At 40.3% G+C, this 10,171-nt stretch overlaps 1 pseudogene; it reads right to left on the reverse strand.

Annotated features, from left to right (window-relative positions):
- Positions 1–2,522: 2,522 nt before the first annotated feature.
- Positions 2,523–4,466, reverse strand: LOC106525169 (uncharacterized; annotated as a pseudogene).
- Positions 4,467–10,171: the final 5,705 nt, after the last annotated feature.

Raw genomic sequence — 10,171 nt, forward strand, 5'->3', positions numbered from 1 at the left:
ACAGGAGATCGGGGGGTGGGCACACGAATGTTCAGGAAACATTAAAGGATTTTAATAATATGCTGCTGAAACAGTCAGTGGCATGCACGTGTTACATCAGCACCGATCATTATCCTGCTGTTATGAGGTAATGGGAGGAACACATTTGTCGTGAGTGCCTGTCTGATGTAGTGCTGGCTGATTTAATCGTCTTGTTTTGCAGGTTTAACTTTGTGACACCTGAGTTGACGGAAAACAAGACGTCTTAATAGCACGGAAATGAAAAGTCAACGAGGAACAAAAACCCCCAATAAGGGACATTTTTAATTCAAAACATTCTGAACTGGGACCAGTTCCAAACAGGTCCCACCTCAGATAAGTGTTCTGAAGTCTTGATATCTGGCTTTTTCAGCTACAGCACTAAATACAATCTACAGTGAGCTCATCATGAAAACTGTTTATCTTTGTGGACTCACKTAGCGTTTTCAGAAACCACAATTATTATAAGACAAAGGGAAAAATTAGTTGTGTACATGAGACAAAAAAAACATTTTATATATTGAAAGTCTTGTATTTGAAATTGTGATCCTCTTATGATGAGAAATGACAGCTGTTTTGATCAAACCTTTGAAGGAAATTTTGTAATTGATCAATTGAATGTTAGATCCAGTCTTGTATTTTATACTTTCTGATCCTTACGTTTAAAGCAGAGGATTAGTGTGTTATCATGTGTTCGTTCTCTAGCATCAACAAAARCTGGTTACGTTCTGACATAAAAGTCACCACCTTCAGRGGTGGAACCAGGATGAGCCTGAAGAGGTTAAAAGGTTGAATCAGTACGGGAAGAAGTGTTTTTAGTTTTGTAGTCTCTGCTTAGAGCAGCCTGGGACAGTCTGGGCTGCTGTGTTTTGCTTGGGTTTCAGAGACGATGAAGGCCTTTTTACTCGGAGGCCTGTCTACTGTGTACTGCTGCGAAACTGAGTGGAGTCAAAAACGAGAAGAAAGTTTTGAGAAGAAATCTGTGTTCCTGCTATTATTCAGACTTCCATTTTTGAACGACGCTTTTCCCACACCTTGTCAATAACAACAGGTGGGATCTCACAATACATGTTAGCCATCAGAATATGTGTTGAGGATGACTCTCAGCTACCACCACAACAAAGTTTAGGTCATTACCTGTAATACTGACTAGTTAAAGCCATTTTTGTGTTTTTATCTTGAATTGACAGACTGTAAAAGTTAATCAGTAGATGTACATCCAATAATTAATGCCTGAGGGTTTTAAGATCTCATTGCTGGTTTATGAAATATTTTGCTAACAGACAAAAAAGGTTGACATTAACAGTCAATGCCGAAGTTTAAAACTAAATAGTTGTCAAACGTTTAGTTCTCAGAATATGTGACACTCAGTTCACCAAATCTTAGTTCAATATCTGCAAAACTGACTGAGGCAGATAATGGATGGATGGATGAACCTCTGACTCTCTTATTGGAGAACGACTGTTCTGACCACTAAGCTACAGCCGCCCAATGAGCCACAGCTGCCTAATGCTCCAACGGGTAACATTAAATCTAGTGGTTGGACAGGAAAACCTAGAGCTGCAGATGAAAGACACAACATTCGTCTTTTCCTTCAAAATGAAAAGATATCCAGAATGTAATCAGCTCACAACTGGAAAAAGAAGAAAATAAAAAGTTTAACCCAGGTACACCCATTTACTGTCTGGAGATGTTTGGTCAGATGTGGTGCAGCCAAAAAAAGTCAAACCTCCAACATGGAAAAAAGGCTGAGTGACTCAACTGTGGAGTAAAACATAAAAAACCTGGCAGAAGGTTCTCTGGACTTAAGTCTGGTCGTAGGAAAACACATTTTGTTCGTCAAAGGACCAGAGCTGCACAACAATCTGTACCTGCTGGAGAAAAATCGGCTCATTAGCTGCAGTGGATTTTAATTTACTCCCACGCATCGGGAGCTCATGACTTGGGCAGCAGAAACGAATCATTAGAGTTCAAACTTTTTGAATTTTAAATCACAGATGACCCTGGCATCCAAAGGCTTTTCCAAAGATTTTTGTGAACATTTAATTCACTGCCTTTCTACAACCCAATTCCAATAAAGTTGGGACGTTGAGTACAATGATTTGCAAATCTTTTTCAGCTTACATTCAACTGATTACACTATAAAAACAAGATCATTAATTATTCTGCCTTGACTAGTCCTGTAGAACTAGCTTTGCAGATAGCTAACAGTTGCTCCAATAAACACCCAGACTCATCTTGTTGTCTTCGTATTTACCGAAGTGAATATTGTAAAACTGCAACATACAAACAAACCCATAATATATTCACGTTACAAACGTTGAAATAAATCACCCATACACAAAATAGCATTAGCATTGATACATACAAAACATGTATATAATCAATTTAACTTAAAGTGCAGCCAATAAGTCCCATAAAATATTAGCGATTACCATGATGCTAATTTGCATTGAAATCATATAGAGATGCTAGCGCTAATTCGCATCTTATTTTTACTCAGATTTTTCAGACCTAAACGATTTAAAGTACATCACATGAGTGTCTAACACAACAACACTTTATAATAAACATAACATTCACAGACAGATGTTCCCAGTCAATCAGGAAAGCAAAGTGTGAAGATTTTATCACTGCTGACATGTGGCTTACTAACTCAGGAATTTGTCCAAACTATGGAAGCCTTGTAGGACAAACTATAACATATTCAAACTATACTCTGGGGGGCAGTACACTCCCCGCCTGGTATACTGCTATACCACTACACGCCTTTTACTAATAACACAACCTCTGAAATAGGTCTGGTGTACACCTTAGGAGTGCCTTTTTTAACAATCCGAACATCCACTTTACGCACTCTCAGTCATGACCAGGATAAACATTTACAGTAAGTCCAGTTGGCCATTCATTCCTTCTAACTTGTGAGTCTTTTAAAAGGACAATGTCCCCAGAGGCCAAGTTAGGTTGGTCTTTTTGCCATTTTCTTCTTGGTTGGAGTGTTGCAAGGTATTCCACTCGCCAACGTTTCCAAAACGAGTTGGCAAGGTTTTGCACATGCATCCATTGTTTTCTGTACAARTCCTTTGTATCAAAATCTCCAGGTGGCACAGGGACCAGGWTGAGTTTTTGTGTGAGTAGGGCATTTGGCGTCAACAATTCAGGATGTTCTGGATCTGATGACACTGATACTAATGGGCGGCCGTTCATAATAACAGTGACTTCTGCCATCAGTGTGACGAGTACTTCGTGTGTGAGGAGACTGGACCTTTAGCAACATAGCGTCCAAAATACGTCGTGCCACCCCGATCATTCTTTCCCACACTCCTCCCATATGGGAAGAGTGGGGTGAGTTGAACTTCCATGTACATGCCTCATCCTTGAGGTATAATAAAAGTTCTGAATCTTCAGAGTTTATCTGGAGTTCCTTGCATGCTCCYACAAAATTGGTCCCTTGGTCCGATCGGAAGAATTTCACTGGTCCTCTTATGGCCATGAACCTTCTGAGAGCATTTATGAAACTTGATGTTGAGAGAGATTCCACAACCTCAATATGCACTGCTCTTGACACTAGACAGGTGAACATCACTGCCCAACGTTTATTTTCCAGTATTCCACCTCTTGTCCTGCGGATGCAGATGTTCCAAGGTCCAAACACGTCCACGCCGACATGTGTGAAAGGTGGGGTTGGTGTAAGGCGATCGCCTGGTATTTCCGCCATTTTTTGTTGTTCCATTTTTCCTCTTAGTTTACAACAGGTTATGCATTTGTAGATGATATTTGACACCAACCTTTTTCCTCCTAAGATCCACAGTCCGGCAGATCTAATGGTTCCCTCTGTTATGAGTCTGCCTTGGTGTGCAACCTGTTCGTGGTAGAATTGGACCAGTAGATTTGCAATGTGGTGCTTGTTTAGTATTACTATTGGTTGACTTTGCTCCAAGGGGATTTCAGCACAAGACACTCGTCCTCCTACTCTGAGCAAACCCTCATTGTCCAAAAACACATTGAGATTTTTCAAAGCAGAACATTTTGAAACGTTCTTTCCATTTTTCAAACTTTCGATTTCCTTTTTAAAAGCTTCAGCTTGAACAGTCTTTATTATTGTCACTTTTGCGTGTGTGTGTTCGTCTGTTTTTTGTTCGTCTGTGTCAGGTGATTTTAAGATGGACCTTGCCTTTTGAATGAGTCTAGCCATTCCATGAGTAAGCCGTTTCCAACTGGAGAAGCGTTCAAACCTTTGTGATCCAAGGAGTGTTGAAGTTATTTTGGTGGCAAAGGTCGAGACAAGTGGGCGAACATCTATGTCAACTGAAGGGTCTACCAGTTCGAAGTGTTCTGGCTGAAGAGGGTGGTCTTCATTTTTTCTCAAGAAGTCAGGTCCAGTGTACCAGTTGGTTGTGCTAAGGAGCGAGGGTGGCACAAATCGCATTCCATGATCAGCAGGATTACTTTCAGAGTTTACAAAGTGTCACTGACTGGGTTCAGTTGACTTCCTGATGTGTGTCACATGGTTAGCGACATACACATAAAATCTCCTGTTGGTGTTGTTGATATAGCCCAAAACAACTCTGCTGTCAGTGTAGTATTTCACTTTGTGGATTTTAATATCGAGTTCATTTAGCAACATGTCGGCTAACTCTACCGCCAGAATTGCAGCACACAGCTCTAAACGAGGGACAGTGTGCACTTGCCGGGGAGCTAACTTAGACTTGCCAAAACAAAAGCCTACATGTACATGACCTTTGTCATCAACAGCTTTGAGATAGGCTACAGCGGCTATGGCAAGTGTGGAAGCRTCTGCAAAAACACACAGTTCTCTTTGGTTAGTGGATTGCAGTGATGTTTCTATGTACTGTCTTGGCATTTGGAGTTCCTCAAGATCTACTAGTGAGCTTTTCCAAGACCTTCATTGCTCCTCTTTTTCCGGAAGTAATGGTGCATCCCATTCRCAATTTTCTGAGCACAATTCTCTGATGAAGGCTTTGCCTTGCATTGTGATGGGTGCAGCAAATCCAAGGGGGTCAAATAAGCTATTTACGGTTGAAAGGATGCCCCTTCTTGTGAGAGGCTTGTCCTCTTGGGAAACACGGAAGGTAAAGCAGCCATTTTGTAAATCCTAATTAAGTCCTAAACTACGTTGTAAAGGCAAAGGCTCTGTGGTGAGATCGAGGTTTTTCAGTTCTTTGGCTCGTTCCTCTGGCAGAAAGGCTTCCATYACAGTTGAGCTGTTGGAGGCTATTTTGTGCAGATGTATGTTTGAATCTGCCAACATTTCTTTTGTCTTTTTCAGAATTTGGATTGCGTTGACATCTGAGGGGAAGGAAATGAGTCCATAATCAACATAAAAGTTTTTAGGACAAACTGTTTAACCTCCTCACCATATTCCTCTTGTTCAGTGAGAGCAGCCTTCCTGAGGCCATATATTGCAATGTCAGGAGACGGGCGATTTCCAAACACATGTACARTCATTCTGTACTCTCTGATGGGTTTGGCTGGGTCGTTGTCTGTGTGCCACAAGAATCTCACACAGTCACGGTGGTCTTCATGAATGACAAAACTGTAGAACATTTGTTCTATGTCCACAGTAACTGCGATGGGATCTTTGCGAAAGCGTACAAGTACTCCCAGCAGTGTGTTGTTCATGTCAGGACCACTTAACAACACATCGTTCAAAGAAGTGTCTTCATAGGTGGCACTGGAGTCAAATACTACTCGTATCTGATTTGGTTTGTGAGGGTGGTAGACACCAAAGATTGGCAGGTACCAACACTCTTTGTCGCTGTTAAGTGGTGGGGCAGGTTCAGCATGTCCTGATTCAAACATTTTCCTCATGAAGTCGAAAAACTGTTCTTTCATGTGTGGCTTTTTGTCTAGCATGCGACTGAGAGATCTGAGACGTTTTACTGCTTGATCTCGGTTGTTGGGTAGTCTAGGTCTTTTGGTTTTAAAGGGCAATGGCGCCACCCAGCTGTTGGAGTCATCCATAAACATCTGATTGTCCATAATCTCCAAAAACAGTTTGTCATCCACTGACATAGCAGGTGAGTCATCAACGGGAGTTCTCATAAACAGTTGCTTACTGAGAATATCATTTTCATCTGAACCTATAAAGCTAGTTTCAGACGTAAGGACTTTCTCTTTAACGAGAAATSTGTTTGTACAGGACTCAAAAAGAGATGTGCGACCATTGGGTAATACGGAGGTGCGATAAACGCTGACGTCATTTGGCACATGAACACCTCTCAGGCAAACATCCCCTACTACAATCCAGCCGAGGTCAAGGCGTTGGGCGTATGGGGCATTATGAGGGCCATTGCAGTTTTCCCTAACTTTATGTACTCTAGGTATGTCGTGACTTAGGAGGACAAGTATGGTGGCRTTTGGGTCCAAAGGTGGAATCTTGTCGGTTATATGTTTGAGGTGAATGTGGTGTTTTGTGATCTCCGGTGTAGGTATCTCAGACCTGTCATCTGGGAGCATATCACATTCAATCAAAGTGGGAAGSTGAACACTTACTTCACCATCTAAAGACTCTATCATGAAACCGTCAGCCAGCCGTGCTTTAGTCTCTCCTGTTCCTAAACATRTTTTTAGAGTGTAAACTTTAGTATCTGTGTGAATGTCAAACATATCAAGGCCCAGTAGTTTTCTGGTTTATCATCAAACTCCAGGAGCCCTGAGCTAACTAGCTCCCTGCGCATTAGATATTTGGCATAATCTGTTGTAGCGGAGGGGGTTGATTCRTTAACACTGACTACTGGTCTGGACTGCGGTCGTCTAGGTTGGGCAGTACTGGCTGACTGCCCGTCATAAGGTATCTGAACTCTGTGGTCAACAGTATCGGGGCTAGTATAGCGCGGGCGAGATACAAAAGTAGTATTTCTGAATGAGGATTGGACAAAGGGGTTTTCTTCTGCACTCTTGTTGATATTTTGTGGTGGTTGCACCTCTGGTAACTCACTGAACTCACATTGGCTATCCTCATTACTCTGAGTACCACATGTGTCTGTTTTATTTTTTACAATCCTGTCACTCTCCTTTTTGTTTTGGTCTGCTGGTGAGTCTGCAGTACTGAGTTGTGTAATGACTTGGTGGCTTATTGAYGTAATGTTGGCAGTTTCGAGTTGTACTTCTTCTCTTTTGATTGGGTAGCAGACGTCCTCAAACTCATTCTCTGCAGCTGCCTCTAGTACCTTAGCGTCTGCGATGGCTGTCGCAGCCGCACTCTGTAGACGTAGTGTGTGGAGGTTGGCATTGAGCTCTCCTCTTCTCTTTGTTGCTTCAGCTTCATTTAAGGCTTGCTCTTTAATCATTTCAGCTTCCTTCTCAGCATATGCTGCTTGTGCTCGGGCGGCCTCTGCCTTGGCACGTGCTCTTGCAGCGAGGACACTGGCAGTAGATSGTTGACTTGCACGTGAGCTTGTGGAACACTGCGATCTCACGTCGAAAGCTTCATCTACACTTTCCATTTTGTAGCCGTAGATCAATTTAAACTGTAGTGCTGTTTGCTGCGTTGTCCGTAGMTGCTKGTGAACTGTCTTTTTACTATTCTGCCTTGACTAGTCGTGTAGAACTAGCTTTGCAGATAGCTAACAGTTGCTCCAATAAACACCCAGACTCATCTTGTTGTCTTCATATTTACTGAAGTGAATATTGTAAAACTGCAACATACAAACAAACCCATATTACATTCAAGTTACATTGAAATAAATCACCCATACACAAAATAGCATTAGCATTGATACATACCAAACATGTATATAATCAATTTAACTTAAAGTGCAGCCAAAAAGTCCCATAAAATATTAGCAATTAGCGTGATGCTAATTTGCATTGAAATCCCATAGAGATGCTAGCRCTAATTCGCGTCTTGTTTTACTCCGATTTTTCAGACCTAAACGWTTTAAAGTACATCATATGAGTGTCTAACACAACAACACTTTATAATAAACATAACATTCACAGACAGATKTTCCCAGTCAGTCAGGAAAGCAAAGTGAGAARGGTTTATCACTGCTAACATGTGGCTTACTAACTCAGGAATTTGTCCAAACTACGGAAGCCTTGTAGGACAAACTATAACATATTCAAACTATACTCTGGGGGGCAGTACATTAATGTTCAAATGGATGAACTTTATGGGGTTTTTTTTTACAAATCTTTTCCGGGTCGCRTGGGTCACTGTTGTCAATATCCACCACTCTTAATTTATTTTACAATTTCCCAGTAAGTTTGGTAAATTTTACATCACTATTACTCTCATTTATTAGGTGAAAGTCGCCATAGGCTGTGTTCAGTTATAAAAGTAATCTTGTGACAGTGTTGATGATGTTTTGCAGAAAACATCAGACCCACATGCTTTAAAACYTAATCAAATATCATCACAGATCCAACGTTTCGCCCACTTTGTGCCATTTATTGGGTCAGGATAGAAAGACTTCATTGTTCTGTGAACATGTAAGCTTCTGTTTTACGTATCACTCAACAATAAATTAAGAAATCTGCTTCTGAGCTCGTGTAAAGGAGAAAAAATAAAAGTTTATTCTAGTTTTTATTATTTTGAGGGGGAAAAAAGGCATCTGAGTTCAAATCTGGAGAGCAATATACCTGTCAGAGTCCATCAARTGGAAAACTACCAAAACACTGAGTGCTGCAAAGACATGTGGGACCACGGGAGGGTCTTTGAAGTGCACAGCTCGGGCTATTTCCACGATTAAAATGACGAATGGATGAAAAAAAAAATAAAAAGAATAAACAATTAAATCTTCCAGGGTAACATTAAACTGACAGTGGCATTATATCAGAGGGGGCATGTTTTTGGCCAGGATGGTAAAAAATGTGGAGTTGAGTGATGCTGTTTCAACACACACACACGCTAACATGTGGAGAAGACAAACTCCACAAATCACACAGCTGGAACTCTATTTCTTCCACGCTACTGTTCATGTTCAAATAACTCTATCTAGGTTCCAGACTCAGATGGAAGTACATGCAACACTTGTTATGTTTGTGGAAAAGGTCTAGTTGAGTATGTACATTTTTGGTTCACTCTGATTGAATTTTACCAACCACATTTGATTACATTTTAAAGCATGTCGGATGTTTTCTGCAAAACACTATCAACACTGTCAACATATTTGTAGACAAACTGCTTTTATGACTGAACAGAGCCTATGGTGAGTTTCACTGCATACAATGARTGTAACAGTGATAATAAATTTGCTAAGTAAATAAATTTACTTACTGGGAAATTGCAAAAATAAATTAGAGTGCTGGACATCGACAACACTTCCCCCCTATGGTGAGAACAACAGACAAAGAAAACATGGATTTAAAAGCATTTTTTGGACAGTTAGTTGACTAAATGTGGTGTTAAAGAGCAAATATATTTGTTATGAAGTGTTCTGAGTGCTTCAAGACAAGGACGATTGATTTTTGTGGCCAGGAGAAGTAATAAAAGGAAGAGATATACAACTTACATTTTGAATAGTTATTTTTCATCCGAAATTGAGGATAAATATGCATCATAAGTGAAAAATATATATATTTTGCTGCTGGTGGTTTAATAAATTGTGTGGATTGTAATGCTTTGAAAAAAGGGAGGTTATATTTGTTGTGTTTTGGCTGTTTGTTGGTGGAGATTTGCTGAATGTCCTCCAACTGGTAATAATGTAGAATATAATTTTTTTCTGGTATTTTAATTATGCTGTGAGTAAATATGGATGGTAGATGTGATCTGTGGGTTTTTTATCTTTCATTTGAGACCTCAGTAAAGCCTCCATGTTGAAAAATTTAGAAATGACAGTGTTTAGAAGAAGCGTCCAGTTTGGACATATTTAGACATGTGTCCAATTAATGGGACATGCTGGATTGTATTGTGTCTCAAATATTCATTTTTATGCTACTGTTACCAAATTTGAACTGGTAATAGTTGTGAATAAATATTTTAGCCCAATATATTTGTTTCCTCAACACCTCCTTTTCTTTCATGGTCTGTGACACTAAAAATAAAAATTTAGGGAGGAAAAAAATCTTGATTTTTGTGTAATTTAACATTTGTAATTAAATACTCTCTCTAAATACCTCTCCTTGGGCTGCTACCTTATCGTGGTGGAGGGGTTTGTGTGTCCCAATGATCCTAGGAGCTATGCTG

The sequence above is a fragment of the Austrofundulus limnaeus genome, unplaced genomic scaffold (assembly GCF_001266775.1).
Source record: "Austrofundulus limnaeus strain Quisiro unplaced genomic scaffold, Austrofundulus_limnaeus-1.0 Scaffold215, whole genome shotgun sequence".
In the NCBI taxonomy this organism is placed as follows: Eukaryota; Metazoa; Chordata; class Actinopteri; order Cyprinodontiformes; family Rivulidae; genus Austrofundulus; species Austrofundulus limnaeus.